Below are 23,971 nucleotides of genomic sequence, written 5' to 3'. Positions count from 1 at the left end.
GGCTAAAAAGGAAGAAGTTAATTTTATTGTTCAACTGCTCATTTATTTCTCCTCCAAACATTTTCACTGTACCATTTCAGCTGCGTAGTTTGATAGGCAGCATCATAATGAGATCATAGAAAAGAGAAATAACCAGCACCTATTTCTTCTTAAAAGCGAGGATAAATTCATTTCAGCTCTATTAAGGGAGTGGTGAATGTAACCGGTTTGGCTTCCTTGTTAAACCAAACTGAAGTTCAGACGAGATATTATATGAGTCGGAATTGCTGATTTTGACTTTTACTCAGTGTGACAGAAGGGTAGAAAAAAGGTTCAAAAACCTCCAGGTTTTTTTTTTTCTTTTTTTTTTTTTTTTCAATCTTACATTATCTCACGCTGTGAAAATCTTTACTCTATTTACCAAGCACAAATTAGTCTTGCCAAAGGTTCTGAAAGTTTGCTACTTCAGCTTAGATCCTAAAACTTCAAAGAGAGATGCAACTCTACAAATTAGTGTATGTGCTCTGCCATGGCTATTTTCACTTGAACTTAACTAAATTCGTTTATAATTTAGTACTGATTGAACGCTGCCATAAACGTACACGGGATACATTTTTTAAAGTTAGTCCTCTGATTACTAATTTGAATAAAAAACTCTAACCTTGTTAGCATCTGGACTTATTTCCATAATAACAACCCCTTCAGAACCTACAAAGTAATGAATAATTGACAACAAATGAAATGTTTTGATAGTTGTCGGCACAAAGCATGTTTAATGTTTTGTGTTGCTTCCTAGCTAATTATGTAGATGACACATTTGTCAGACCTTGACTGCCATTAGAAACGTGTTTCCAGAGGGGAGAAAAACAGGCTATTCATAGAGTAATTAACTAGAATGCTCAATGACCTGTGAGAGATTCAAATGGCTGCCAGTTCAGACATTGTTTTGTTACAGAAGCAGAGGGGTAATTAAAATTCCAAATTACAGTGCTATGATGAAGCATTTGTTTGTTGACAGTATACTCTTACTCTAGTTTGTTAATTCTTTTTTAAATTGCTTCTAATCCATTTTATAGCTTTAGGAGTTCCGTCTTTGAATTTACTGACAACTAATATTATGGTAAATTGTTCTTCGGCGGAGTACCGCGGGCTTGGCAGTTTCATGGGAGCACAAGGTGGGTGGGATAGAATCGCTGTTCTTTCCCTAAACTGACATACCATGTGCTGTCATCGAGACGCGGCTAACGCGGCGCATCTTGTGAAATGATATGTTCATAATTCTGCGGTAGGGAAGATGTCTAGTTAGGGGAGGAAATGGTTCAGATAAAGTAATAATAATCAAACAAATTGAGGAAGGTGTCCTGAAACGTTAGAGGAAAAGCCTTGATACGGTCGGGGTGAGGATGACCGTGGGTTAGGTGAGCACTTTGGGAAGCCGAGGTCTGCTCGGTAACGGAGAATTGGAGGACAATCATCTGCATGAAGAAATCGAGCACAAAATATGAAGAATGGGGTATTTCGTAAGCCTCCACTGTATCTTTGCCAACGCCCTTTGCAGGCAGTAATGGACATGACAGGCGAAGACGTCCTTTCCCGTATAAATGGGGACTCTTTGCAAGTCCAAAGTGTTAAAGTTCTCTAAACAAGGAATTAAATGCAAGCCCGGGCGAAATATTTATTTACTTTGCCAAAAGTGAGAATATGGTTTTGTTAAGGAGATCTGACAGAAGTAACATGGTGTTTGATGCAGGAGAGCTGACAGCGGCATGGAGTGAGCGCTGATTATCCTGAAGACACTGTCAGCTGGGATTGATTTCCACTTTCTCCGTTTATGTAACGGTTCCTGTAATACAGCTGACCCCAAATCACGTTACCTTGTCATTTCTCTGCATGGATCAAGAAGAGATGAGCTGAAAATAGCTAGGCACTGACCTTGAACTTGCCGGAGAAGTGAGAAGTGACAGTGGGGGGATTTTCAGCGTGCGGTCCCCGCACAAAGGCGCGGGCGCTGCTCTGCAGCCGCAGCAGCACAAGGGGGCAGAGCAGCACTAGAGATTACAGGTGAAGCAGCTGATGCTACAGAAGCACGAGTCTATGCCAAATGTTGGGTTTTTTTTTTCCTTTCTTTCCCCCCTCCCCTAAAAACCGGGGAGATGCTAGCTAGAAGAGCCGCTGACTCCAGAACGTTGATGTTCCCATCATCCGTTGCTCGAAAGCACGATTATTTGAAGAGATGCTTAATATTGAAATAGTTTCCAAACTGAATGCATTGCTAGGAAGTTTTCCATCCTCTCTGCGAATATCTCCCCATCGTTTTTCCAGCGTTTAGTGAAAGAATGAAACATTTGCATTGTCATTAATAGAGTTGTCTACAACTTGGGGGATCAATGCATTCCTCAAAGCCTGCAAATCCCTTTGGGTTTCATAGAAAACGTGGAGTAAATATTTTAAAAATATTTTTAAGCCGATAGAACAAAAAAAATCAAAGAGTAGGGTTTTTTTCTTCAGTTGTGGCATTTCTCTCTACTGTAATGTATATCTTGAGGGGAAAAAAAGAAAACTTGGTTGTGAAAATATTATTTAATTTACCATCTAAACCCCATGCTCCACTTCTTTTGTTTCATATTTTCTTTTCATCTGTGCTTGCCTCTTAACAACCTTTTTTGTCTCAGTGAGATGTGGAGATATGAGATGCCAGTGCTGGTTCTTCTCAAGGATTTGGTGGTTTGGGGTGTCACTGCTTGGTGCAAGAGCTTGGGGCCGGACCAGAAACCCCATACGCATCCTGTAAGACGTCTAGCCAGACTTCCCCCTTCATTTGGTGACACCAAGGCATGTGTGCCTGCTGGAACGACGATGATGGGCAGTCCAGCCCAGATCTTGTTCTTCTGCCTAACCAGTTGGTGGTTCCCTCAAAACCTGGTCCTTTCCCTCATCAGATGCTGCGGTGCAGGGTGGTTTGAGCACTCTTCCCTTCAGTCCAGGGCTACCTACTGTTTGCTTGCCTTGTTAAGTATCTTTGGAAAAGGAAAATACTATTGCATTCTTTTCCACCAATGAATCCCTTTGTTTCTTTAAGGCACTTAGGGAAGTAAACCATGGTTTTCCAAACTGATAGAAAAGCAGATGAAGAAAAACTCAAAAAATATACTTGGGTCAGTGTTAGTAGTTCTTTGGCAAACACAGGAAAATGCAAGGGGTAAATATGTGTTGCTTCTTTTGAAATTATTGGTTTTATCGCAGTCTATGGAATACCAGTGGAAACTTATGGTAATATCAATTTTTGGCCACATCATACAAGATGTAATATCTTCTTTAAGAGCAGGTACAGCTGCAGATTGAGGTTACCTTTACTTAGTGATACGCGGTGAGTAGGGCTGTGTATCCACTAGGAATTCAGAAGCAAAAAGGAAAAAAAAGACCTCTCCCTTTTCTTCTTTCTGTCAAAAATGTTAAAAATGAAAAGAATTTGATATTTAATAAGGTGATTTTTAAAGACTCCAAATGTTCAAAGCCAAAAGACAATCACGGTATTGATTCAAGCGCTGGTAGCTCAAAACTCAGTTGTTCCAAAACTCTGTAAAATGAAGCCTTTGAGCTGTCCTGGTAAGGAAACTAAGCAGACTTAGAAAACTTAGACATGAGGTTTTGAACTAACCAGAACCCCCTGAATAGTATCATTTTCTGTAATTTAATGTCTAATTCAAATTGAAATGATACCAGTTCTTTTGTATCATTTTCATTATCTCATAGCGCATTCCACACACCCTTGTGTTTTTTCCTAGTAGGAAAAAGTTATTTCCCGCATCTGTTCCGAATGTGCTTCTCAGGCTTCTAATTTTTCTGCTATTTTATCCTGTAAACAGTGGCATTCAAATATATAGGCGTGTTAATGACACTGAAATTACTATCCTGGTGCTAAATGTCCCAGCGCACTATAAAGCTACACCTCTTTGCTTCAGGAGTGAGATAGCAACATGCCGTGATGGTAGAGAGATAATGTTTTATATACGTAATATTTCACTTGGCTTCCATGATAGCCTTCTGTTGGATTTATTTATTGCAAACAAGTGGAGAAGGAGCTGGGCTGGAATTTACCATGTGTCCCTGGTCCCAGCTTGGACATTGGCCTGCCAAGAGATTTTTGGTCCTTTCTTCCGTTTCTCCACCTGTAAAGCGGGACTGAGGATGATGCGTATCTCCTTTGAACACATTTCAGAGTCTGCCTCAGAGCTGGGTCGACTGTTATGTTTCAATCATGCTCATTACGTAGATAATTCTATTCCCATCATATTAACTCTATTAATTGAAATGGAATTATTCCACAATTATGCTAGTGTAACTGAGAGGGAAACTTGGCCCCAGGTCCTGTACATTCTCCTTATCTATATTCTCTGCGCTTAACCATTTCACTATTTTTCATCAAAAAAGTCTTGCTTTGGCTTCATCATTAATCGGTTCTGTTCCCTTGATTCTATACCCACGTGTTTTTTAGCCGCATTCGGTTTCTCTGAGAGCTTTCACGTTTTATAGTGTACATTTCAAAAAGTGTGCTTAAAAGTATAGTTTAAGAGAGTCTCTTTGGCAATATGTGTCAGTGCACACCATGGCAAGGAACATAAGCCGTGGAATTATATTCCTCTTACGCTATCTTTATTAAGTACTGTGTTACGGCTAAATTGTGGCATCTAACACGTTTCCTTTCAAAATGCCATAAGATTTGAGATATGTAGGTACTGAAACTGAGATGATATCAAACTTCCCATAGCTAGTCTTGGGCACCTGACCTGCATAGTTTCCCACAGGGGAAAAGTAAGCTCCATTTCTTTAAATTTCCAATGAGAAGGGACATGTGTCTCCTTGCATTGACTTACATTATATCACATCATGTGACACAAAGTGACCCGATGCAACATGACAGGAGAGGTAAAGAACCAGGGGATTTTTGTTGTTGTTGTTGTTGTTGTTCTTTGCTTTACTACGGCAGTGAAATAATTGCACTACCCATGCAATGAAATGGGGACCGAATTATTTCGTGCGTGCCCTAAACACGTGTGCTATTGTGCAATACATGGACACGCTTACTAAATGGTGTTCAACGCACTGAGAAGAGGTTTTAAAACAGGCAGTAGAGCGTCCTTGTTAAGCAACGCGCCTATTCTTAGACGAATAGTTGACAGCAGCATTCGCCTGCCCTAAATCAGAACAAATTCCCTTTGAAGTCAGCTTTTTTTTTTTTGCAGGAGCAATAAGTGCAGGATCCGATCCAGTCACGTTCACATGGTAATATTTTGTTTTCTGTTTGATTTCTTGTTCGGTAATGATCACAGCCTTCATGGAAATAGGGCTTGGTCATGTGCGATTTTGTGTTTCTGGGTGTGCGCACACTGTGATTTCACAGCCATGGCAAGGCTGGAACTGCAACCTTCCCCTTCAGAGGGCCCAGGACCCTACACCTTGAGAGAAAGAAGGAGCTTTGTTTTTCAGTTTACAGCCTTTTTCTTTGTATTTCAGAGACCAATATTGCTAATTTGTGTTTGTTACTTTAGGACAGTACTGAATATGCCTAAACTTTAGAAACAATTATGCTTTTCTTTTCATGATTATTGACTATCTGAGCTGCCACATATTCTGACAGCTACAGTAAAAATTTGCATTTAGGAGTACAGTCAAAAGCCAAATAAAGCAAAAAAAAAAAAAAAAAAAAAAGTGGTATCCTTTCTAATCTCTGAATCTTCCGCCAGTTTTGGAATTAAATTTGAAAGATTGTGAAATACCTTATCCCATTTTCCCATACTTCCCACCGCACCCCTGCCAGAGCTCTGCAAGAAAGATTGTTTTCCTGGATATTTCATCCATGGCCAGAACTGGAAGTACTGCAGCTGTGATGAGCAAATCTGTTCTCATGACATCTTTAGCCCCAAGGCAGGTAGAAAACCCAGACGAGCATCCAAACTTTTGTGTGTCTATTTGGCCTAAACCTGGGTTTTGGACTGACTGAGCTTCACATCAGCAGTTCTGTCATCTTTAAGAGCTCATTCTTCTTGATTGTGGTCCTGAAGTCAGACTCTTACTTTATAACCTCATAACACAAAAAAACCCCAATGTTTAAAAATTAAAGTGCCAGGTGCCAACTCTTTTCAGTAGTTGGCTACTTCAACTTTGAGCTTTCCATTTTTTATCAGCAAATGATGAACTGAAAATTCAGTGCTCCCAGTTTAGATCTTTCTCAAAATTAAAGTGTAAATCTAAAGTGGCCACCTGTAAGCACTAAAACCTGAAGACATTTGGACACAAGTTAAACAAATTGTTTAAAAAACTGCCAATTGGGTGCATCAGATTTTAAGAATAACTTTGCAGGGAAGGTCCAAAATTTACATTTTAACTTTTTCAGGCCTGATTTTTTTTTTTGGGGGGGTGTGTGTGTGTTGATATTTTATTTATTTTTTTTTTAATCAAGAAATCGAGAAGCTGGGAAAAGAAATAACATTGTGTAGACAAACTCTTGCGGAAGAATAAGGATGATACCACCATGAAAATCTCAGATGCATGGGAAAGGTTGGGGTAAGGGGCTGGTGATTGTGAAAAGCACGGAACAATTAAGGAGCTAAGGAATTTGGAGGCAGGTGGGCTGGAAGAAATAGGGTTGGGAAAGAGGAATTTTCTGCAGCTGTGTGGAGCTGTGGGTCCTGGCTGGAGGAAGAGTCATTCTGCTGCTTTGCAGAGCTGGTGCTTTGCTGGCAGCCTGGCAAAAACTCCTCATCTGTTCTGTGGTTTAGCTGAAAGCTATGGGGTGCACGTTCAGGTAGGTGTGGGCTTCTACGTATGGTGGTTTGTAGAAAATCTTTAATTGCACTGAATTTGGCTGAGGCTTCTAATCTTCCAGTCCTGTGGGTTGTATGGTTTTCACAATGATCTAAACAAGAGAGACATCCCAGTATACTCTGAGCACATTATGGGCCTGTGCACCTCCAGTTCCTTAAAAGCTGCCATCGTTTCCCAAGAATCTCTTTTGGTTTGGTTTTTTGTTTTTTTTTTTTTTCTTCTTCATGTAAATTCTTTCATGGTTTTAGGGCAGATGAGCCTGATTACATGAAAGTTTACCTTTAAAATACTTCTCATTTATCACGCGGTTTCCTTACCTAGAAAATCCCACCGCAGCCACTGCTAATGTTTGATAAGATTTGTACCTGGTAGATTCTAAATTACATTAATGCATAAAGGCGGCGATGCCAGGCTCCCTATTGTTACAGTTATTAAAGCTGTAACTGAAATGATATCTTTCATATTGATCTTCAGCTAGCAGCTCTTATCCAGAAGCTTTGTTTCACATTAAAGACACTAATGATTGTCTCCACAAAATGAGCAGCTTAATAGTTAGCAAAAGTTAAATGGAAAAAGGGGAAAAACTTTGATAGCCACCTTTGATAGCTCTTCATTCCAACATCTCTCATAGCCACAAAGTGCAAGCCAAGCATTAATAGACCTTTTAATAAAATGACTTAAAAGAAATCAATGGGATTTCTCACAAAGCCTAATTTCCAGCAAGATATATTATTTAAATGTTTGTATTCCTTCTGAACAGCTCATGTCCTCCTGTAGCTGCCAGAGTTTTTCCTGGAATTTTTCAGGGTATCTTCCCATGGTTTTCAATTTTTTTATTTTTGGGGGTCTGGTTTTGATTTATTACCTTATCGAAAATTTTTGAAAAATGGAAAAAATATAAGTCCCTTACTCTTCCAAGGCTGGCAACATTTCCTGTAGACATGCACGCTTTGCTGTTCTCTCTATTTGTGGGGCAGTGGGGGCAGTCTAGTCGGAGATAGACCAACTAAGAGCCTTCTGAGTAGTCACGGGTACTTTGGTTCCTTCATGGACTATAAGAAATCTCTCTTTCCTTACCTTCAGGCAAAAATGGTCTATCCTATCAGCATAGCTCTCCAGCTGCAATTGTGGTAAATGTATCTGCAAGACCCGAGGCTTTGGCTTGGGCTGGAGTTTGCAGGCAAAGAGAATATTATTGCACTTGCCTTTTTTTTTTTTTCCTGGGACTTTTGGGTAGGTTTTCTGCTAGTTTTTAGTTTATTTGTTTGTTTTGGCTTAGGGTGGATTTCTTTTTGTGTTTAACTAGATTATTTTTTTTTCCTCATTGTTGGCTATGGCAGACAGAATGCAACGTAGGTGGTTTCCGTGATTTCATATAGTATAAACAGAGAAATACACATGAAATTTTTGTGATATCTGAGCATATTTATTGTACTTGACGTGTGACATGTATCTATTTAAGGACTGATATCAAAGGGAAGGACTTCTTTTTTGATGACCGGCAACAAACCCACAACTTGTTCTATACAAATTCTTTGGGGAAACCAGGTCATATTTATTATTTTACATAAACAGAGGTATAGTATGCTGGGGAGGTAGAATATGAGCTATCAAATTGATTTGTGCTACTGCGAGTTGTAGTTCAACAGAGATGATACCCTACTCTGGTTCACTCTGCGATGGTGTTTCCCTGATAAACTCGAGTCAACCCATGGTAATGATTAAGTCAAATGCTCCATACATTAAATGTTCATGTAAGAAATCAGGGGGGTGAAAAGAGAGAGGGAAGGGAAAGGAAAGAGATTCATGTTGAAGAAAGAAAAAAACCAAACACCACAAAACCATCACAGAAAAAAGTGGACTATACAGAGGTCCACAGCCATAAACCAGCATTTCCCTCATCTCTCAACATCACGTGGATATTCAGCCCTTATGTCTGCTGCAATTTTCCCAAGCTCCAGTGGAATAGCCTGGATTAAGCTAATGCAGGGACATGTTTTGGCCGCTTATTATTTATTACAATTTTAGTTCCAGGTTTCAAAAACAATTAGGGAAACTGCTTAATAGGAAAATGACTCTAATTACTTGTTAATTGAGGTTATCTGCTTCACATTATTCAAAACGTAAATTGTGTTGACACTTGTACCCAGATATGATTACTTAATAAACAGACTGATGATGCATCATGAATGCACGCACCCCCCAAAAAGAGGCATTTTATTTTTCAACTCTGGTTTGCTGATCTGAAAAACGTTAAAAAAAAAATACGTTACGCTCAGTTATAGCATGTTAGTTCAAAACCATAAATAATATGCTTGTAATAGTGAAAAGATGAAGTAATGATATGTAAAAGTGAAAGTTTTTTAAGCTTACATGTAATATGTTCAGGTAAGAATTATACACAATAAGAAATAAGTTTCATAAAGCATGGTGTTAACTCCCAAATAAATTATTTAGCTGATAAGTGAAGTATTTGGATCCAAATAAAATAGCAGTGTCAATATTTGTCTTACTAGTTTCTACTCTTGTATTTGATTTTGGGGATCTACAGAAAGAGGAAGAGTGCTATCTTTTGAAAAATAAACTCATTTGAGGATGAGAGATACAGGGTTCTGGACAAGATTATATTTTCTAGAACAAGATAATTCTATAATGTGGGAATAAAACCACAGTATCCTCTTTTCCTTACACAGTAGTGTGCTCTGAGACCTCAACTTTTTTTTACAGAAATACACAATCCGTATTTTTTTTAAAAAGTCTTAGGCCATGATTTAGATTTCATAGTAACTGAATGAATAATGACATATGAGACCATGACTACATGCGATGGAAATCTGTGTTTGCCGGCCGTGTCAGTGTGGGTAGGATCAATCATTTTTAAAATATTATTTTCTGGGTTTGGTGGCTTTTTTTTTTTTTTTATTATTTTCAAACATAGGTTGCAAACATTGTATTTTCCTTAGGAAAACAAAAATGTTTATTACAGAAAAAAAAAAATCAATATGAAAAGATGAAAGGTAATATTTTTATTCTAAAGATACGTCTAATGAATCTATTGACATGAGAGAGATTTCTCGTGTCTTTCATCTTGATGTTTCCTTGTTTGAAATGAGAGAAAGGCCTCGGTTCAGGCAGGGAAGCCGCGATTTCAGCCTCAGCCTCCGTTTCTTTGTCTTAGACTTGGGACTGTCAGCTGCTGAGGTATTTTTGGAAATGTGAACCTCCACAAGCCATGGTGGTCAGGGAACGAAAAGGGGAGGGCAGGAAAATGGGGGGGGAGAGGAAAAAAATTAATGGTTTAGATAAAAGGGGGCTGACTGTACACATCATGGGGTATTTATTCCTTAATATGCAAGCATAACTCTTCCACCTTGAATTTTTTGGATTTGTATTTTCCTTAGAAAATACCTTAAAAAGGTATTTAGCTGCACAAATACTATTGCTCTCTTCCACTTCGGATTTTGCCAAGAAATGAGGGAAAGTTGCAAAGCCCACAAGGATGGAAGTTTTAGAGCTGTGTTTGTGCCCATTAATTTTCTCTTCTATGATATTTTCCCATTTTCACTCTGTTTGACATTGAGCCTCAGCTTTGTTCCTGACTTGTAGCCTATGGCAGTGGAACGGGGAGATGAGACATCACGGAGATGTAGAGCACACATAAAAAGAGAAGATGTGTAAAAACTGAAATGACATGGCAGCTGAAGCAGCTTGTTGCTCAGCTTGGTTGCATGTTTGAGTGGAGAAAGCGAGGTAAATTGTGATATGTAAGAGAATAACACTCGACAGGGTGTATGGTTGTAAGGTATATGGATGCTCAATCATGTGGTGAGGCAGAAGGCTAAAGGACAAGCGCCTTCAGTATCTGCACAGTCTGTAGATATCCGTATGACCTACAAAACAGAGGGTGTTAGGCTCAGAAAAATATCACTTACGAAGCATATGCAGGCAATTTTAAGAAAAGAAAAGTCCATTTATACCATTTGACTACCTCTTAACCTTTCAGTAATTATTAAAAGAATAAAGTTTAGGGGGAGAAAATGCATCATCACGCACTTCTGTGTGCATTTGCACCATAAATAGATGAATTCTCACAGTAGTACATATGCAAATAACCATTTCCACTTCCCACTGGTTGTACTTAAGCGCCTATTAGAGTTACACGTGTCTTTATGCTAATTTTTCTGAACATTTACAACAACCACTGTATCTGTGCCTGAATGCGTCTGTGTAATAGATCTGATAATCTTCAAATCTGGAGTAGGATTTTTTTAGGTCAGTCTACATTTGCTGCATTTTGGATGTTTGAGGTTGGAAGAGAATGGCCGTTTGTATATTGACATTAGAATATTTTAAGATTTTTATTCAGAGTCTTGTTTAAATTTTGATACTTCTAGAGCTACACAGAAAATAGTTTGCAAATTAGTTTCTACGGTAAAGTGTAATAAATTACTGAATTTATATTACAAATTATAATTTTCAGGGATTTATCTTCCATTACATTCCATTTTAATACACACACATACTTAAACCTGCAAGAACATATAAGCAGATATTTTAAGAACCAGCGTGATGCCATGTGCCAGCTTGCCTCTGCCTTTCTGAATGTATGTGCACCTGTAGAAATGAGAGAATTTATCCCATTTTTGATTTGGTGACTTTCCTTACAGATAAAGAGATGACTGTATAAAATGAGGTGCACTGCGAGATCAACTTCATTATTTTAGCACATGGAAATTGCAGATTCCGGGTAGTTTTGTTCTTTCTGTAAGGCAATGAGCAATGCATTCCCCATTTTATAAATCTATAGCCACTGAATCTAGATAGTGACAAACCGAGATATATTGATTAATTGACTGTTTTTTGCAATGGCACTCGTTACAGACCCAGACAGGTCCTTTTCACAGTGAAAAGCAGCCAAATGCTGAAGAGTGTATAAAATCTTCCCTGTAAGAAACTTTCCCCCAGATATTGTATTGCTGAGGGGAATCCTGATACTTGATAGTACAAACTGATACTTGTACTATGTCCTGGAGTTTTCCAAATCCTTTAAGTTCTGAACTCTGTGCATAGGAATAACGTCAAAAATCTTGTTTTGTGTCTAATTTTAAGAGCTTGATGCTGTGCTGTTACAGGCACATTCTTAAGGTCATGCAGCCGTTAATAGTGATGCTGGAAAAAAAAGTGACAGTAAATAAATATTTGTTGGTTTGAGTTTGTGTTTGGTTGTTTTCTTCTTTTTTTTTTTTATTTTTAATCATGTATGATTTGTTTACAAGAAACTGGTGATGAACTTTCTATGCTATTAATGACTAAAACCACGTTAACTTACTTGTATCAGTGATGCTAATTTTAGAAAAATTAACACGATTTGGCAAAATTTTAGGAAACTTAAAAAAAAAAGTCTTGTTGGAGCCTTAAAGGTTTCTGAGGCAGTCTGTGCCTGTTGATTTCAGTCTTAAATACATATTGGGTTTTCATGGAAATTACAAAAGATTCAAAGAGGACGAGCATTGTGTCAATACTCAAAAAGGGAAAATGGCATGACTTAGAAAATTTTATACGTAGATTAACCTAATAGAGTATTGGGTCAACTAATGGAAACGTTGTTGCAGGTTTTAATTAATCAAACCATGGCATTAAGAATATCGTTGGTATCAGTCATCACAACTGAATAAAAAACAAATTAAAAAAAGCACTATTTTTGACGCAAGTCTCGTTGAAAAAAGCAGTCATATTTGTGAAGTATACTGAAAGTTTGTAAGTCACTCGACTTAATAGTACGTGACATTCTGATTAAATATTAGCTATGTGCTGTATCAGTGAAGCACACGTTAAATGGATTAAGAACTGATTAATTTACACGTTTCAGAAAGTAGTCCCTGGAGAATCATCATCAACTGGGTGAATTTTTAGAGTTGTTCTCCAGGGAGTAGTACTAAGCTTGACACTAATCACTCTTTTTATCCGTGATAGGGAAGTAAATAGAACAGTTCTAATAACGTTTTAAAATAAAGCAAAGATTGATGGACTGGCAAATAGGTCTGGGTAAAGGCACTTGTGGAGAGTGATCTGGATTGCTTAATGGCTGAAAGTGCATTTTAATTTATCCAAATATATGTATATATGGGAAACACAGGCCATGCTGTTCCCAGAACTGGGAACTGTATTGTGAGATTTTACTGCAAAACGTAGCTCCTATGGGTGTTTCGATGTCAAAAAGTTTAGGCTGAGCCTTATGTAGGATAATGAAGAAAAGAAACAGCAAAGGTTCATGTCTGCCAGTGGCACTGACGAAAAGGAAACTGGAATAGTGATATTAAAACAATGAAGATAATGCAAGGAAGAGGCAACAATAAAAAGTATCGGAGGTTAGGAAAATTGTCTTGCTGCTGAAGGATCTACAGACCTCAGCATGTTTAAATTATCTGAAAGGAATTGAAAGGCAATTGATTTCATACTTGCCTACATTAAGGGACAACATTGGGCACCAAATGGTTCTTTAATGTAGCAGAAAAAGGCAATACAAGATGAAACATCTAAGTGTTGGAAGCCCCCCAAAATAAAATGAGAGTTACAGTACATTTTGCAAAGACTAGTGGGAAACTACCAAGAGAATTGGTAAATTCATCATTTTTTCATGCCTTCAAATAAGAAATGGATCCCTTCCAGGGAGATATCAAACAGAAATTTCCTAGTCTAAGTCCAGCATACTTTGGATAAAATATTTATAGAAACGTTTCTATAAACAGTGCCATCTTGATGCCTCATCCATGTCTAGGGGTGGAGAAGCAAAGAGATACAGGGGCAGGTGCTATTTGAAAGCCTTCATTGAACTGGGGACAAAAGAGGAAGAAACCAAACACACAAGTGATAAATCAAAGCCTTTTGCCCTCCATTATGTGATGTGTATTTGTGACTTTTCTGACAGCATAGTATATCTGTATGTACAACGTGGTATGTATGCACTGAAATACACAGTCAAAGTTCTGTTTTAATGTACCACCAAAGCTTCTAATAACATTTGGCTCGTTATTTTTTTTTTTCTTGAGGTGTTGTTTGTTGTTGTTTTCTTGGCTTTTTTTTGTTTGTTTGTTTTTAATTATTTATCTATTTGTTAATTAGTTTATTTTTATAAGGTTAATGACTTCTCTGGCAGCATACCTGAAGTACTGTTTTCATACCCTGCCCACATTTTGGATGGCAGTGTATGATGCTTGTTTTGTTTGTTGAGGGTTTTCTTTTATGTATAAGGCAGGTGACTTCTCTAGCAGAACAGAATGAGAAAAATGAAATCAGGGGCAATTTCCAGTCTGTCTAGACGCTTCTGAAGTTTCAAACAGCATAATTCCATTTCTTCTTTTCTTTATCTACTTTATTAGCGTTATGTGGTTTGCTGTCGCTGTAATACCACAAGAGTAAAACCAGGAGAGTCCGTGTGCTTGAATCTGAAATACGCACTTCCCTCTCCTACACGTTGTCTTCAGCACATGGACCAATTTCTGGAGTGAACACAAAAGGGAGTGTCGTATTATTTCAAATGTTTCTTTGTCTAGGAAGGGCAAATAATGAAATAATACTTAAGCAATACGGACAATAGCATTTTGCAGTTGTAGTTCTTATTTTGCCAAGACACAAATGGATGACACATTTTCTTTTTTCTTTTTTTTTTTTCTTTTTTTTTTTTATAACCTGTGTGACAAAGAATCAAATCAAGAACCCTGAAACCCAACACAAATTTGAAGAACTAATTTTGGTATTTAAAAAAAAGAACAAACACACCCTAACCTTTGCATTAGAGTACTTTTACTATGTCAGCTGGTTTTGGTAAAAGTGCTGCGATATTAATTTTTTGTGCGATGAAGGCAAATTGCCAGTAGAGAATCCCAGAGCTGGGTAACAGTATTAACAATCCCTGCTGTCCTACCTGGTTTGCTGAGCAGGTTGTGATTAAATATAAAAATGAGAAATCTCAAAGGAAGAGTGAAGAAAAGTTAAACATTTAAATGCTTTGATTTTTTTTCCTAGCTGAGTATTGTGATGTCAAATAGAATAGGAAGGAGTCGTCCAGCTAATTGACCTATGCAAAATCACCCATTTGCTTAAAAAGCTAATTGAAGTAGATCAGTTATTATCTTGATTACTCTATTTCTTTCATGTTAGTGTTTATAATGGCACCTGGGAAAATCTGTTTGAAATCTTCGCTTCATTCTTTCTTCTACTGCATATGCACTTTGGTCCTCTGAACAGTGCTAATAAGCAATCCTGATTTTCTTTTTTTTTTTTTTTTTTTTAAGATATTACAGGTTGTGATGATATCGGAGACTAATATGAGCCAACAGGGCTGGGAAAAAAAAAAAGCATTCACAAGCGTACTCAGGTTATTAGTGCAAAGGGAAGGGGGAGCAGGTGGCAAGTTAGAGGGCCATCTAGATATTATCAATCTGACAGGTATCCAAGTGGTCTCTAATTTTGATCTCAGAATAGTTTTTAATAAGATTTAGCTATGGGGTTTTCAGCCGTGACCTGCGTTAGAAGATGTTCCTTCCAATCACATTAAAAATGTACTTTGTGAAAATTCCTGCACTGACAAAAACAAAGGACTTTCCATTGGAAAAGCCAATGTTTTACCCCTGCGTTGCCTGGAATCAGCAACCTAAAAGTTAGAAAATAGGTAATCTTAGTGGTTTTTGTCCCTTCAGATTAAAGAAGCTGAACTAAGCTTGGAAGCCAGAGCAAAATAGTTTTTATTCAGGTTCTTTGATTTTTGTGACTGGGCGTTCATAGTGACTTTTTTGGCTTGTGTTCCTTATAAATCTAATTTCATTCTGGAGCCAGGACTTTTTTCAGCATAGCTCCTGTGAAACTTGGACACAACGATTTGACAATATGTCCAGACCAAAACAGATCAAGTAGTCACACATGACTGATTCGGCCGAGCATGCTCAAAGACAAGACTGATGTCTCCGTGCAGCAAACAATTCTCTAGGGTAGGGACAGCGTGCTCAAATCCAGTCACCCCAGAGTAAACACTAAGTTAGACGCAGCTTAAACGTGCCTTCGAGCACAGGTTTCCACTGCTGACTAGATGAGAGCCCCAAGCCAAGTTGCAGATCCAGCCATGCCGCAGCATTTATATCTCTTTCCAGCCTGCTAGCGAGCGTCCGGAATCGTTGGAGCAGTATTGGGGTGCGCTCTGCAAGGGGAAGGGGGAGAAAAAAAGAGAAAAACCCTTGTTAGAGTAATTTTGCGGACGTTTCATGGGTATTTGCAACTCATTTTATTAATTTTCCATGAGTGTTTGTAAGTGTGATAGTTTGTTCGCCAGAGTGTTGGCAGAAAGGAGGAGTCCTGGAAGACTCTGTTGGAAATACTCTTTGCTGCAGAGATCTCTGATTTTCCTCTCCCTCCTTTAAAAGTTTCAGTCATCTAATCAAAGAGCAGAAACTATAGTATGTACCTTTCTAATGACTCCCATACAGTGTGTGAAGAACAGCTAAAGAACAAGGAATGGTGTGTAAAAACACTGTGGGATTTATATGCACAAGTAAAGTTTAAAATATTAAATTATTAAATATTAAATATTTTCAATTAAAATGGTAACAAAACATATTCTTTTGGAATTGTTTTTTAAAATACTAATTTTTAAAGTAGCTCATTAAAGTAATAAAATTATTATTATATGTTGATTTGCCGTTAACCAAACTATATTTGGGGAGACAATTATATGTGAATTTTAACATTGCTGCTTTGTCCTTAAATATCTGCAATAAGTTTGACCTTTGGACTCAAAAAAAAAAAAAAAAAAAAAAAAAAAAGGGAAGCTTGTCTTCTCCACTAATTTTTATAAAAAGAATCTCTTGTTACTAAGTAGGGTTTTCTGAGTTATTATTTCAAAGGGCAATGACACAAATTAAAATTGATCTTTGTTAAAATGACTTTTTTATTATCTAGCTTACTCGTGCCATAGTTTACCACGGAATATTTTCCGCGGTATGGTATGTATGCAATGTGCAGCGAAGGTAAACAATTTTAGACAGGTCTGGGTTTGGTTCGCGCTGGTTTCAGTATGATCTGCCTTCGATTTTTACACTTTGTGGCCGGTGAGGGATGTGCGGTGCCCGAGGTAGTTGTAAGCTAGGTTTCAGGTTAACCCGGCTATCCCTCCATTGCCATTGACAATATAGAGCATATTCTTACAGAAGAATCCTTTTTCTTCCCCCCCCCCCCCCCCCCCCCAGTATATTCCACCCCCTCCCTTTGTATTCCTGGCACATATATGTCCACAGGTGTTATTAAGTGTAGGGTAGCATGTGGTGTCCATGCTTCAGTGCTATCGCAGAGGAAGGACTTCCTACAGGAAAAAAATGATCACTTTCAGTATTTTGCAGGCTGCCCATCTAAGCCCATCATTGCCTGGCATCTACACACTAAGGGCAAGGATCCAGCGAACTTGTGAGTGGGCACCATGCCATCTGAACAGATGGGCATGGAAGTAGGCAGCCAGTAGACCATGTATGTGCATCAACTGTGGGTGTTGAGGGCAAGATTCCCAGTGGAGAATGTCCAAACAGCTGTCTGGCCCGAGCCAACATGCCTACGACCAAGCAAAAGTGCCATCCCTAAATCCTGCTGAGTTGGATTAACCTTCAAAAATAAAAATTGCTTCTGCAGTAGCATAAGGTGAGTTTTTGGCTTGTTTAAATCCGAAAGAAAGGATTAGGTAGGCAGGATAAAGAGATGCAGTAGCGTAGAGTCCACTAGAGAGGACTGAGCATTTGTCTAGGAATATTAATAATATTTTATACAAGGGTATTTATACGGTATAGAGTAACTGATGACTTGCAGGAGTGTGACATCAATGTTAATTATGTTCTTTCTGTTAAGACAGTCCTTTCAGGAGAGACTGAGCATTTGAGTGCATTTTGATTGTAGTGTATGTGCTGGATGTGATTTAGTGAAGGCAATTCTTTTGGATTTTTTTTCTGCACATTTAATTACTAAGTTTTAATGATTTTTTTTATTTTTTTTTTTTTTTGCTTGCCCTTACCCCGAGAATGCTATTCTGGGGTGCAATTTCAGGTCAGAGTTGCTGACACAATTTGCTGTCATAGCTGAGTTCTCACATTTATTGTCTTTATTTTTCTAAAATCCAAGGGGGACATGAAAAGATAATTTATCATTACTCTCTGTCTGTATTAACTTTGATTTTTACCTTTTATAGACATAACATCAAAGAACACGTTTTTGCAGACATAGATGTCAGAGGCAAAGAACGGTGAAATACTGATGCCTATTGCATTTTTCTTCCTGCTGTTTTTACTCTGTATTTCCTCTATCATTGGTGCACTACTCATCTGTAATTTTACCAAAACACCTGCAGTAGTTAAGATTAATATATTCTAATATCATGGTGAACCGAACGTAATAAGTGCATGATGAACAGAAAAATCTGACTAGGAAACTTATCAATATATTTTATTTTATAACACACGTTTTTACGTACGGCCAGATGAATACCGTCACAGTGTGCGCGTTGCTGTACTCTGTTACCCATTATAGGCTGTAACAGAAAAGGTTAGTGCAAATAGATGAAAAGTCTCCCCTTTAAATGGTCTTTTCTTGAATCAATGAGTATTGCATTTAATACAATTAGAGCATATTGAAGCTTTTGAGACCAGGTTCCAGTTTGATGTCCAGTTGGAAATCCTGAGGATTAGCGGCAACGCAGCTGTTGGTCCCTTTGTGATAATTTGATCTCCAGGTACGCGAATCCGAGCGACCCGCAGTCAAATTTAGAGCAGCCTTAGGATTTCTTGAACTCATATGGGTGGTAGGAACCTTTTGTAGCTGTCTCCTCTTCTACATATGGTTTTGGCAGATCTCCTACTCCTGAAAAGGCTGAAAATGAAGCCAACTACATCAGCTGGGACTCCCTCAAAGCAAGGATCAATTGGACAAATTTCAAAGTTCATTTGAGTAGCCGGAGAGGAACAAAAGGGCTCCCACTCTAGGGAAAATCTGCTCCTGGGAAACGGCAAGCCATTAATGGAGAAAAGTACCTACTGCCTGATGCAGGCTTATCCGTGGAGTTAAAATATTAGCCCAAACCGGGTACCCCAAATTTCTGTCACCCCCCAACAGTTTTGGGGAAGAAGGTTTCAGACAGACCACGCTTTGTCATCAAACTCATGATTATTTATTCTCTGACCAGAGAGAATCGGCTCATCCTAACGCCGGCTGAAATCTAAACTGGGAGCTGCGTAATTATTGTGCTCTTATTTCATGAATGGAGCGGCTGAATAAATGGAGATACTCCCTCAGCAAAAGCGCGGCGGCGCTTGTCTGCAGCGGGTCCCGAAGCCAGGGGGCACGCCCACGTGATTAAACCGCCTTGATATAAAATACCTACCTTCACAGGCTGGAATACGAAGGAGGACCCTCGCGCTGTGGGAAAGGTCTATAGGATTCTGATTTATAAGGGAGCAAGAGGTCAAGGGAAGCAAAGCCATTATCATTATTTTCGCAGGCTCTGGAGATCCGAACTGAATATAGAGGGCAGTGCGTTCAAAGGGAGACACGCGGGGGGAATGCAAGGCAATCCCGCTTGCTTTTTTTTCTTCCCCCCGCTGACTTCAGTCCACAGGTTCTGCTGAGAGTGTGTCATATGTAACAAACTCAAGCCTGTAAGGACTGTGAAGTGGTTTTCTTATTAAATGATGCACGGAGTGATTATCTGGTCTGTAGCCAGCGCACAAAAGCTCCATCCATGCAAGTTCCTATTCCCCAGCAAAGCGTTTGGTCACCTGCGTAGTTTTCAGGGTCTGGGGATGGGGAGGGAGGGTGAGGAGCAAACGTGGGCTGGTGGGGGGCAGGATTGAGACTGCACTTCATGCCTCTCTCTCTCTCTCCCCCCCTGCAAGCCTTAGAAAAAAAAAGCAGAGAGACTTAATGTCACGTTATGCTGCATTCTATTCTCCATCACCTTTTCTTCTGAAGAAATCTATTTGGGACAAGAAAGGAGGGAAAAAACTCAACTATGTGAGTCTAACGTAACCCTCTGGAGGATGGTGTTAGGAGGCCTCCAAAGCAAGCTGGGAGCACCAGTGGCTGCAGCTGTGAGGAAGGAGCCTTCTTGGGACACAGGGTGGCATCCCTGGGGCTGAACGGGGTCTTCCGCTGAGCTATTGCACAGCTCTAATGCACGAAGAGCACCCACAGCAGCAAGCTGAAGGGGAAGGGAGTTGTTTCTGCTGTTTCTTGACAGCCTCCATTTCTTGAGGATGGACCAAAAACCCTTATCTGCTGAGATGACAAAGAAGCATCTCCAAGTTGAGAGCCCTGTGGGATTTTCTCAATGCCTCTCACAGCAGAAGAGAAACCATATCATAGCAGAGCGCTTTCCAAATAATTTCTGTAGCTAATGATGGACTTGCCATGCTGCCTAAGAATGGGTCTTTAAAACAAAACAAATCACTTTGAGCACGGCAGTGAGTGAAATGTTACAGGATTTTCCTTTCTCTTGCCATCGTATAGGTGTCTTTCAAGGGATGGGGCCATTAAGAAATGTTACAATAGATTTTTGTTAAGTTTATCTAAGCAATTATGAGCTGTCAGCGCAGCATGGGAGCGACTGGGAATGAAATGACCACAGGCATCACTAAATCAGGTGTCACCCCTCCTTCTCTCTTGAGGTAATGGTTTTCACGAAAGTTTATGTGACTAGTTTGTACTTTTATTGCAAACTTTCAAGCTGCCACCAGTAAGTTCGATCCTGTAAAGAATGGAGTGTTCTGGCCCTGACCCAGCAAAACACTTAAGCCCATTGCAGAGTGCTTTGCTGGATCAGGTCCAGAGCAGAGCAACATGCAGCAGTAGGGGTTCAACAGTGGGGGCTTTCTCTCTATTTTGGGTGTTTATAAAGGAATCTCCCCATACGTGATTGCAGTGTGGGTAGGGTGAAACAAAACAATAGCTAAACTCCTAAATAGAAAGGTCAAAGCATGAAGAGCGTGACAATATTTTTGGTAGAAATCTAACAAAGCCTCCACGAGAACCTTCTCCGTGGTGGGCAGTACAGTCATTAATGGAGAAAACAGCAGGTAGGTGTCATCCCAGGGTTTCCCATCCGACGCAGAGCTCTGCTGTGCCAAGCGCTGCTTGTTTGAAGCAACTGTGTTTTTTCCAGGCTACTTGTAGGTGACTTTTGTGGGTGAATAACTTGATTATCTTGGAAATCACTTAGAAGTGTCTTAGAGTTATCTTAATTATTTAGGGATACAAGTGAATTAAGAATGATGTTGCAGGAAATAATTTATTTTCTGTACTTTGCATTAGAGCAGCCTGTCTGGGCCTTCTGAGGAATGCCGGCTCATTTTGTTAGGTTTGGTTGAAATCAAAAAGAAGTATGCTGCTTCTCGTTGACTAGATGAATTAGGTCAGAAATATGCTTGTAATGGGGAATAAAATCCAAATCAGTCCTCCAAGTCTCTTTTTAAATCAACGCCACGCTATTTGAAGAGACTAGCGATGAGTTAGTCATGATGAATTCCCACAAAAAAGAAGGAGAAATTTAAAGAACAAATGGGAACAGAAAGAAATGAGATTAAACATCAGGTTATTGTATTTTACTTCATCAGTGTTAAAACAGCAGTTGTCAGATGGTTGTCCCTTCACGCTGGGACACCAGGCATATGTAATGGAGGCTTTGCCTTTGTAGAAAGGATGATGACGGATTAGTGCTTAGATGCTGGAATAACTCTGGTAGGAGATGGATACCCTTTAGCTAAGGGAAGGGGGGGGGCTGCTGAAGCTGAATTTAACAAAACCAGACTTGCCCACAGACTTGCAAGCGCTCGCAGAGTGGATTTTTAATGCTGCAGGTGACATTGTTGCTGACTGAAGAATGTTCATCAAATCAGAAAACTGCTGATGAGCTGCCTTTCCCAAAAAGGGATCTCACGAACTTCTCCTGTAAATCTCTGCCTTTCATCATACCCTGGGAGGTGAGGTAGAGGACTTGTGACAGATATTATTTAGGTTTTTCTTCAGTCTCTTAGGGTGATCGAATGGCACGATAGAGAAAATAATCTCAAAACATCTCCTTTATGTTCTCTCTATTAAACGCTGAATAAAAGAACGCAAATAATTGAGCCTGTACTTCCCTTTGAATATTCTGGCACAACACTGAAAATTGTGAGTATGTTGAAAGATGGGTGTATTGACTACTGTCACCCAGTTCTCCTGCTAAGAACATTTTAGCACCGAACAGAATGTATCGCAACGGAAGTGATACGACTAACTTATTCAGCAGTATTTATAAAATATATTTAAGACCAAATTTGTATAAGGCCTGCTGGAATTTCATAAAATCAGTCTCACCAGTCTAATATTGCCTCTGTTGTTGCTGAGTTTTTTCAAGCTGTTTTAATTCGGTTTTAAAAATGTTCCGTTCCTAAGTCAAGAGGCTGGTAGAAATGAGGAAGCTTTTTGTTGAAGTTTCCATTAATTCCATTTGTAAGCCGAATATTTGGGGTGTTTTTCCAGAAGAGTTTGATCTTGGCTTACATATCTGTGGATTTGGGTTGTATTTCTGTAACTAGATTCAGACTTCGGAGCTTCCGGACTTTATTGCATGAGATGATTGCTCATTGCTGGTGTACAAAATAGTGTTGTTTCTTTTATTTTTGCCCTATAAGAGAAACAACTTTTTAGCAAAAGTATCACCTTAAATAATCAGGTAGGTGTATTCTTTCTGCTTCTACACATGCAGTTTTCCTTAGTCTTTCTGCTTTGCATACAGCGAAGGGGCTCTGAAGCACGTAATACCATCCATAACTGGAATTTAATATTCTTTTTCTCTTTTCATGTTTCCTGGAAATCTTACTATTGTCGTTTTATTACACTACCGCTAATAATATGCTAGTACTACTAAAACAGTACTTTCTACTGTCTCCTTTCTTGGTTTGGTTGTGGATGGATTTAGTGCTTCTGATATATTCCTTTTTGCACGTACCCAGCGTGAGCGTTTCTATCGCTAATGCTCTGATTGCTGAACCAAAGACCAGACCGAAAGCTCCGATCGGTGCTGTACACTCCACGAAGTTGCATATAGGGCCCCCAACAGACACGTACGATTCCTGGAGAGAGCAGCTGAATGTTAAAACAGATACTGTGGAGTGGCGGTGTGTCTTGTTATTTAATTTGGATGAGGGAAGAATATATTTTAGAAAGCTTCGCTGGGCTATATGCTCTGTTGTATGTTAAGGAATAATTAGAATGGGGGCTCTGGGTAAGAAAGGCATTCTGTGATCTAGACCTGCATAGTTTAGCTATACGTCTTGAGCACTATAGAACCTTCAGAGCTGTTGAAGAGTAAAGATAAAGGAAAAGATAAATTGCATTAATTTATTTTGAATTTATATACATGCCTCTGCCTGCATTAATATTAAGTTCCATCCAAAATCTAAATAGAAAGACTGTAATCTTAGAAGTTCTCTCAATAGCATCAGCAAATCATTCTTGTTTACCCTACATGCTAATAAAACAGGAACATGACACTCCTGAAAACAAGATTGCAAAATACAGAAAATGTGGTCTGACATTTTTTTTCTCCCCAAAGGAGGGACTGCCACTAACTAAAGTATTTCTTATGAAAGCTCGATTGCTTAAGATGCAGAATATTAAGAGAGAAAAACACTTTAGGACACAGCCATGTCACCAGCTGTTACTCACCCTTAATGAAATTGTTAAGTGATATTCTTCATAAATAGGTCAGAGAAACTTTTGAATTGTGAAGAATGTTTTATCTCTTTCTTTGAAATGTTTGTATTAAATTTAGAACTGGTAATTCATTAAGCTCATTAGCTCTGACTAGGAGAGTAGAGCAATATCTAGGATATAGATTTCAAGGCTTAAAAATGTTAGTGCTTACAAATAAACATGAAAGCAATGTGTGGAGAAAAAATATGGGATCATAATATGTTTAACTGTTTTTTGAGCGCGGCCCTCTGGATTAATTAAGAACATTTTCTATATTCAGACACTTGAATATAAACAGAATACATTATGACTTCTGGTTAACTCTGCTTTAATAGGGAAAAAGAGAATGCATTATGATGAATACAGTGGAAACTAGTTGAGACTATATTTTGTTGTTTGCTTTTTGGCT

General features: G+C 38.8%; 1 protein-coding gene across 1 annotated transcript in view; it reads left to right on the top strand.

Annotated features, from left to right (window-relative positions):
- The window catches only part of ARHGAP15 (Rho GTPase activating protein 15), a 319,965-nt gene that overhangs the window by 5,496 nt on the left and 290,498 nt on the right, over positions 1 to 23,971 (top strand). The window lies entirely within an intron of this gene.

This window comes from Vanellus vanellus (assembly GCF_965231255.1).
Source record: "Vanellus vanellus genome assembly, chromosome: 5".
NCBI classification, from domain to species: domain Eukaryota; kingdom Metazoa; phylum Chordata; class Aves; order Charadriiformes; family Charadriidae; genus Vanellus; species Vanellus vanellus.
This window is presented reverse-complemented; position numbering and strand designations above follow the sequence as displayed.